At 48.9% G+C, this 9,026-nt stretch overlaps 1 protein-coding gene across 6 annotated transcripts in view; it reads right to left on the reverse strand.

The window, feature by feature from the left end:
• JAKMIP1 (janus kinase and microtubule interacting protein 1) overlaps positions 1-1,965 on the reverse strand; it is a 116,320-nt gene extending 114,355 nt beyond the window's left edge. For 3 of the 6 annotated variants that reach the window (XM_084797461.1, XM_084797457.1, XM_084797462.1), the window contains exon 1: positions 1,666-1,965. The gene's annotated coding sequence lies outside the window, so the exon portion shown is untranslated. The remainder of the gene's footprint in view (positions 1-1,665) is intronic. The other 3 variants (XM_084797465.1, XM_084797464.1, XM_084797463.1) reach the window with 1 other exon arrangement.
• Positions 1,966-9,026: the final 7,061 nt, after the last annotated feature.

Consider the following 9,026-nt stretch of genomic DNA (forward strand, 5'->3'; position numbering starts at 1 on the left):
ACCGTGGAAAACGGGATCAGGTGCAGCACAAGGGGGACAGTGGGACTCCGCAGGGAATGGCAGTAATGTCATCTCCTGGGACCACGGATCTTTTGAGGATTTCTTTTTGTGAAAAAGGCAAGGTGAGCCGGGCCTGGCGACGCAAGCCTTTTAATTCCAGCACTGGGGAAGCAGAGGCAGGTGGGTCTCGGTGAGTTCAAGGCCAGGTTAGTCTACAAATTGAGCTCAGAGCTACACAGAGAAAGCCTGTGGGGTAGGGCTGTTGAGGGTTACCCCTAATTCTCATGCAGACCTCGGGAATCCTACCCGGAGTAAGGTCCCAATGAGCACTTTTCTTCACAAATGAACACCCAAAATGAGTTTTCCCACTACACCTCACTTCAAACTCATCCCTACCAGTTGTCCTGGCCAGCTGATGAAACTACCATTAACCAGCCCTCTGTCCTGGAGAAACAGCCAGCTCCTCCTCCAGCCTTGCTAACACATCAGAGACTTCCAGATCACAGGAGGTGACATCAGGTGTGGCTGCTCTTCATCTCTTCTGCTTTGGAAGGCACAGCCATTAACCCTGAAGGCCTGGGGTCACGGGCCAGGCCACACCAGGAAGCTCGGACTGGTAACTGGCAAGGAGCTCTACTTAACTTTCGTCTAGTAGGAATTGGGCAGATGAAGGAAGGGCGTGCCCAAAACGGGAACAGCAGAGCAAAGGCCAAGGTCAGTGTGCCTGAGTGTGCGCTAAAGGCAGGTCAGCGGACATTTCTTTGAGCTTAAAACGCGGAGCAGAGAGTGGCAGAGAGCCTACTCTGCGGAAAGGAAGCGAAAGGCTCCAGCCTGGCCAGTGGCCTAAATAGGCCTATCCTCGGAATCCCGCAGCTGGGAGGATGGAATATGATAGACAGAAGGCTAGGAATGTGCAGCACAGCGCGGCTCCCTAACACGAGGCCGAAAGGTCGCCAGCCTGATCGCCAGGAGCACGGCGTGGTATGCGGCGGAGGTGCCCCGCACCATGAAGCAGATCCCGGCGCCTGCCCCGAAAGCCGGTGCGCCCAGGGCGCGCCACCGGGCACAGGGTGGATACCAGCCTTTCTTCGCATTGCCCCAGCCTTCCCCCGCGGCGCACACGTGGGCGGAGCGGCGCGAGGGTGTGCGTAGCCCGGCATCCGCAGCGTGTGCAGTGAGTGGGGTGGGATACCACCAAGGCGGCCTCCCCTTCCCGGTCACCCCTACACACCCTGGGCTCTACCTAGGCGGGAACCTAGGTGAAGGACAGAGACCCACAGGCCAACCACGCCCCCCCCCCGCGCCACTGGCTGAGGCACGGGTGGGTCCCCTCGGTGGGTCCCCTCCCACTCCTCAGCTCCCGGACGTTAAGGATGAGATGAGTGGAAAGCGAGGTGGCGTGAGCGACACAGGGGAGCCTCTGACCAGCGTCGGGGAACGTCGCCGCCACAGGAAAGGTTGGGGGGTGGAGGTCTGGAGAGAGTGGGGGAGGGGAGATGGGCGGGGCCGGGAGGTGGGATGAACGGTTCTGGGCGGTTGTGAGGGGTACGGAGGCTAGGGGTGGGGATCCGATCGGCAGCACCCATAACAGAATCCTCGCCACAGGGTCCTCCCACTGGGTGCGGTGTCCCGGGACCCCTCCCTCCGCGGCACACCTGTACCCACCTGCTTGACGCTCCGACCCGAGCCGGGCAGCAGCCAGGCGCCGCATTCTCCGGCCGCCCCCTCCCCGCGCGCGCCTACGCTGCTGTCGCCGTCGCCGCCGCCTTAGAAGGGACGAGAAAAAACAGAAAATGAACGCATCCAAAAAATGAAAATTAAAAAAAAAACTGGGCCGTAGCCGAGGAGGCTCGACCCGCAGGGGACCCCAGCGCGATGCGGGGACGGCCGGGACAGGCGCCGCAAGCTTGCGGCTGCAGCTCGGTAGGCGCTGGGCGCCGGCTCACAGTGTGGCCCCGCCCCCTCCCAAGTTGTACCTCCGATTGGTGCGTTCTCCCGCCAGTCAATGGGGAGGGCGTGGCGTCCTCCCGGCCCGAGGCGAAAGCCCAGAGCGGTGGTCAGCTCCCGGAGCAAGCGAGCTTGCGCACTAGGCCTGGAAGGCCGGTGATGCCAATACGGACCCGGTGCCACTCGCAGGCAGGATCAACAGGGGAACCTGTCTCAGGCCTGGGAAGCTCGCCCTGACCGCAGAGGTAGTCCACTGCGGGATGGTGACCATCCTGGGAAAGATGGAGTGAAGGCGGGGTGTCTACCCCCCACACCCCCGCTTTGTGCAGATAGGAAATCTGAAGATCAGAGGTTAAAACAAAATGTTCAAGGTCACATGTGGTGAGCAGAAGACCCAGAATTCCGCCTGTTCTGACATCTCCATCATTGAGCAAAACCTCACCAAACCTACTTCAAGACAATGCAATGGCAACCTGGTTCTTGGAGGAGGTTCAGCTAGGCAGAGATTCATTTGTTCAGTGTCGGTCTACAGATAAGTACTGAGGACCTGCTGTGATGCCCCTAAGATCTAAGGATACTGTAGTGGACAAACCAGCAAAGATGGGGAAGAGAATCCAGGCCCAGGGAACAGCATCTAAAGACAATAGGGGCGTATTTGAGAGACTGGAAAGTTGAGAAAGAAGGGATGGGCAGAAGCCAGCACCGTAAAGTCTTATGGCTTACAAGAAAGCATTTGGAGTTTACCCTGAGACTTGTCTCACCTTGGGGAAACTGTTGTCAGAGTCACACTTTTTAAACGTACCAGTCAGGATGAACACTGGTGAGCTGCAGTAACAAAGAAGCCGGAATCTCACTGGCCTGTTTCTTGCCTATACTATTCATCCTGCTTGGGTCAGCAGGGCTATATTGATGGCCATCAGTCACAGGCCATGCTTATGAGATTGGGCCAGAAGGAGCACCCACAATTTACAGAGCAGTGTGAAGAAAGGGTGGGCTAATACAGGTGCTCCTAAAAGCAACCCTCCCACCTCAAAAGCACAACAGGCTTTTTGCATTTCATTGGCCAATCTAAGCCACAAGGTCAAGCCTGACTTTAGAACTGGGCTTGGAAGACCAAGCATGTTTCTGAGGGACTCCAAGGATCTCATTAACAACAAACCAGTGGGGCACACATTTAATCCAAGCACTCAGGAGGCAGAGGCAGACGTATGTCTGTGAGTTCAAGGACAGCCTGGTCTACAAAAGCGGGTCCAGGACAGCAAGGACTACACAGAGAAACCCTGTCTTGAAAACAAACAAACAAACAAACAAAAACCCAGATCAGCTGTAAAGAGAGGATGGGCTGAACGGGGGCTGGGTAGCAATTCTTGGAGCAGGGAGGGTGAAGTAGTCGGACTGTAGGGCTTGCTAGTGGCTTGAACACAGTGGGTAGCACAAAAGGGCAACAAGGATGTGTTTCAGGGATGGAGCCTGTATTTCTCTGTACCTCCCAATATGTCCTTGTCAAATGTCATTTAAATAAGATGAGGTTATCCTGGAGTACACTGGCCCCTCCCTCGTCCAGTCTGACTCCTGTTCCTATGAAAATGGATGCCCAGGAAGGAAATAGTTTGTGAGTCTGAAGGCATTGCCAGAACACCAAAGATCAACAGCTTAACTTGAGAAAGGAGCAGAGGGGAGGCTTCTGAGACCCACAGCGGAGGTGTGCCTGCCACCAAGGGCTTGAGGGAGACTTTCTAACATAGAGCAAAGACAGTAAGTTTCTGTTACCAGAGCGGTTGAGTTTGCCCTGATTTGATACATGTGTATCAGTTACAGATTGTGTTTGGCCACAAGTTATTCAAAGCACCGTTACACAGTCTGTTATAAATTGTTTTTTCTCACTTAACAAGAAACCCAAGGCAAGCCAGTCCTCACCTTCTCCAGTCATCCCCTTGGTCAGCATGGGATTTCCTTCCTCAGTGTCTTCAAGGTGGCAAGGTTGCTGCCTGTCTTCTGCATCCTATCACCATTCCAGTCAGGAGAAGAAGATACAAAATGCACACACACCTCACAGCTCCTTGCAACAGCTTTTCTGGAAAGTATTCCAGAGACTCCTGTATGTTTCATATGTTTGGCCAGAACAGCATTGCACAAGCCCTCCAACTCCAGAGGAGGATTTTTTTTTTATTTAAAAGAGTTTTTGTTTTTGTTCTTTTCAGATGCATGAAGAAAAGCAATACCATAGGGATCTACTAACGGGTAACAGAAGAAGAATGGACCAAGAACAGGCATCTGTGTGGTGCACGAGTCTGATGGTGCCCAGAGCTTCTAAAATCAAGAGCCCTCCCTAAGAAGAATGAGAATTACAAAGCTCTGTCCAAACACTATTTATTTAGAATAATTGGGACCATAGAGTCATTTCAGAGTGTAAAGCACCTGCCACTCGGTCTGATAACCCGAGCTCACATGGAGAAAGGAGAGAAGCAACTCCCACAGTAGTCCTCTGACACACACACATAGACACACACTACACATATAAACAAAGATGCACATACTCTTTACATACAAGCAGAGGCATACATACATGTAATTTATTTTTATTTAGAATAACAAAATACAACACATTTTTTAATGTAGCTAGACACTACAAACATTACAAGACTCAGAAAATTAATTACCCACTTGAGCCACTACCATCATAGCAGTATCTTTTTTGTTTTTGTTTTGTCTTTGTTTTGTTTTTTGTTTTAAGGTTTTTTTTTTCCTTGTTATTGTTTCGTTTTTGTTTTTGGTTTTTCAAGACAGGGTTTCTCTTGTAGTCCTGGCTGCCCTGGACTTTGAGATCCACCTGCCTTTACCCCCGAAGTGCTAGCATTAAAGGAGTACGCCACCACACCCAGCACCAGAGTACTTAGTATCTTTTAGTACTTTCTTTTCTTCATCTGTTTTGAGCAACAACTTGGGGCAATGATTTGGTAACATTTTTTTCATATTTTTGTTTTATTTATTATGTATAGTGTTCTGCCTGCATGTGTGCCTACAGGCCAGAAGAGGGCACCAGATCTCATCATAGATGGTTATAAGCCACCATGTGGGTGCTGGGAATTGAACTCGGGACCTTTGGAAGAGCAACCAGTGCTCCTAACCCCTGAGCCATCTCTCCAACTCAGTAATATTCTTTCCTATGCAGAAAGCATAGAAATAGATCATTCAGAGTTCTGCAAGGAGAGTAGAGAAACTTTTTCTTTTCTCTGTTGTTTTTTGAGACAGGGTTTTTCTGTGTATGTACCCCAGGCCATTCTGGAACCCACTCTGTAGATCAGGTTGGCTTCAAACTCAGAGATCTGCCTGTCTCTGCCTCCCAAATGCTGGAATTAAAGGCATGTGCCACCACTGCCACTGCTGCCATCACCACCACCAGGCTCCTGAAGAGGAAACTTTGATGCAAATAGAAAGGCTCTCGTGACTCATGATTATGAGTGAAATGCACATTTTTCAAGATTGTTCGAAAGCTAAAGAAGATTGGTATCTTTCCTTCAGAAAGGAATGCTTAATATGAAGTTAATTATTTTTTATAAATATATATTTACATAGGGTCTCGCTCTGTTTTTTTGGTTTTTGTTGTTGTTGTTGTTGTTTTGTTTTTTGTTTTTTGAGACAAAGTTTCTCTGTGTAACAGTTGTCCTGGACTCTGTAGAGCAGGCTAGCCTTGAACCACAGAGATCTGCCAGCCTCTGCCTCATGAGTGCTGGGATTAAAGGCATATACCACAAAGTCCAACTGTATTTTGTTATTCTAAATAGTTAACTCTCTCTCTCTCTCTCTCTCTCTCTCTCTCTCTCTCTCTCTCTCTCTCTCTCTCTGTGTGTGTGTGTGTGTGTGTGTGTGTGTGTGTGTGTGTGCCGACCACCATTGGACTTGGTTCTCTCCTTTCACAATGGGAGTCCCAAGGATTAAACTCAGGTCTTCAGATTCAATGGCAGGTGCTTTTGTACACATTGAGCCATCATCTCTCTAGTCCCAACTATTCTAAATAAATATTTTTCTTGCACCTAGATTAGAATCCATGTCCGTCCTCCTACTTCAGCCTCCAGAACGATGGGATAATGAGTATGTGACAGCATAACCTGGATAGAAAAGCTCCTGAGGAGAGGCACCTATGTCTTGGCTGTCCTGGACTCGCTTTGTAGACCAGGCTGGCCTCAAACCCACAGAGACCCTCCTGCCTCTGCCTCCCAAGTGCTGTGATTAAAGGCGTGCGCCACCGTGCTCAGCGAGGCATCTATTTAATAATTGCAAACAGGAGATGAGCAGGCTAGCCCTTTCAGTCCTGGGTCCCATCCATGTCACCTAGGAAGTAAAAAGGGAAAAACCTAGGTTCCCAAGCTCTCCCAGGCCCACTGAATGAGCAGTCACAGAGGCAGGCCATGGCTCTGCAATTTTGAAGTGCACTCACTGCATTCCGAAGCCTGTTGATGCTGGCAGCGTGCAGTCGCTGTCTCCCAGGTCATCCTGTGACTGGCAAACTATCCCCTAAACCTCGCTAGGGTACTTTATCACACCAGCAGGAAATAAAACTCAGACAACACCACAAACACAAAGCTGTGTGAGTCCACCCATCAGGCCGTCTTAGACCTCGGAAGTCCAAGGCTCAGCTACGCCCAATGACACGCAAAGTGTTCCTAACAGAGAGCTACCTTCTGAGACATTCAGAGAGCCACCCTGTGGGAGGAACCTTCTCTATGGGAGAAAGATTTCAGAGATCAGGAACCAGAGAGTGCCAGGTAACCACAGGCAACTCTGCAATTACCTCAAAATAGAAAAAGCATTTTTTAAAAAAATCGATCATCCTTCGATAACCTTGAAGGTAGTTCACCGAGACTCTTGGTCTACAGAGTCCTATTCTGGAGCAGGGAAGTGTGGTTAGGCTGCAGGCTTTCCCCCAAAACTTAGGTAGTCAGCCTCAGGGGGGTGTGAGCCAAGCTTGCCCCTCACAGCTGGGCCATGTGGCTTCACAATGGGAGCTGCAGGTCCCTCTGCCAGGACACTGCTTTCTTCTTCCTTCACACCTTTGAATGGATGTAATTTGCTTTCTGTGAGTCCCATGGAAAGGTTTGGCTTTTGTTTTTGTTTTGTTTTTGATTGTTTGTTTTTGTTCTTTTGAGACAGGGTTTCTCTATGCAGCCCTGGCTGACCTGTACTCCCTCTGTAGACCAGGCTGGTTTAAACTCATAGAAATCCACTTGCCATCTCTCCAACCCAGTAACATTCTCTCCTATGCAGAAAGCATAGAAATAGATCATTCAGAGTTCTGCAACGAGAGTAGCTGGGCGTGGTGGCACACGCCTTTAATTCCAGCACTCGAGAGGCAGAGGCAGGCAGATCGCTGTGAGTTCTGGGCCAGCCTGGTCTACAAAGCAAGTTTAGGACAGCCAAGGATACACAGAGAAACCCTGTCTCAAAGAAAAACAAAAAGACAATGCACTTAACCTGCTGTCCTACTGTGTGCTTAGATGTAAGATTAGCATGCCTTTAAGGGAACAATGTAACCAACCTGACAATGCCTTTTGTTTCCCATGTAATCAGTTTTGCAAGCTAACCTTGTAATACTAATGCACAGCTTTCATCTTAACTTATGTACCCTTTCATGCCCAGAACAATGCATATGTGTATGTGTGTGCCGTGGTAATCATTTTCGGAAAGCAGCCAATAGGTTGAAAGCAAACTTAAAAAAACAAATATCCCATAAATGTTTAAAGTGACATGTAGATACAGGCTGAAAGCATCTGTTTGTAGTATTTAGTTCTTCTTGGGGTCAGCTTGGGTCAAGAAAGTGACTTCTTTCCTTGTAAAACTCTGTCAAAGATTTCTGTAAAGAATGACTCACTTTTCATTTCCTTTCCATATCATGTTTCCTGTGATGTCAGTTAATACAGAACAAAGCCCTCTGCTCAGAGCAGTCACAACAAGAAGGCAACACAGACAGGACAGACAGACCAGATACCTATGATAGACAGACTACAAACAGGCAAGAGGTCAGGAATTAAAAGCAGAGGGAAGACACAGGGAGAGAAGCAGAAGATTCAAATCTAGGCTAGTCCTTGGTTGAATTCCTCCAAGAGGGAGAATCTGTCTTTAGTCCGCACTGCTTTTCCGGAGGACCCAGGTTCAATTCCCGGCATGCATATGGTGACGACTCACAACCATCTGTAACTCTAGCTCCATGGGATTCGATGCCGTCTTCTGACCTCGGAGAGCAATAGGCCTCCACATGTTTAAAGGCGGTGAAGAGATGGCTAGAGAGATGGCTCAGTGCTTAAAGAGCACTTGCTGCTCTTGCAGAGGACCAGGATTCAGGTACCAGTGTCCACATGGCAACTCACGACCATAACTGCAGTTCCAAGGAACCTGCACCCCCTTTTGACCTCCATATGTCCCAGGCAAGCATGTGATGCACATCACTTTCGGGCAAAACCCTCATACACAGAAAATAAAATAAATAATTCTTCTTAAAAAAAAAAAACCAGTTGGATGACAAAGGCGACCCCATAAAGTACCTTTATATAGAAATTTTTCCTGCCGTGTGGCATACTGCAAAAATACTAGAAAAGACACTTAACAAACACCTTCTCCAAAGGCCAGTGAGAGGCTTCCAATAAAGTCAGTTCTGCCTTGCAAGTAAAACCCATAAAGGCAAAGACAGTGTGATCATGCCACACAAATCAGCTGGTGTGGCCCTGACACAGTCCTGTTGCTGTCCATCACAGCCGTGGGTTCGTTTGTGAGTGGAGGGGTAGGGCAGAGGCAAGACTGTAAATGTACCTACTCTTGTAGATCTTAGTGTATCCAGGAACATAGGAGAAGCATTAAGGGACCAGCACTCATTTACACCAGAGCCCCCATCCCACGTGCTTCTCCAGCCCTTAGTGTCTTTGTCTTTCTCACTCCATGCGCAGGAAGTTGTGGCTATAAATGTAGTCCAATTAATTTTTTTTTTTACTTTTAATTTGATAATGACCTTTAAAAACCCATTAACTTTTTTGGTCCCTGTGGCTTGGGAAGACGATGCTTTAAACATATTGCAGCAAGGCAACTTG

Source organism: Acomys minous (assembly GCF_964271855.1).
Source record: "Acomys minous genome assembly, chromosome: 10".
Taxonomy (NCBI): domain Eukaryota; kingdom Metazoa; phylum Chordata; class Mammalia; order Rodentia; family Muridae; genus Acomys; species Acomys minous.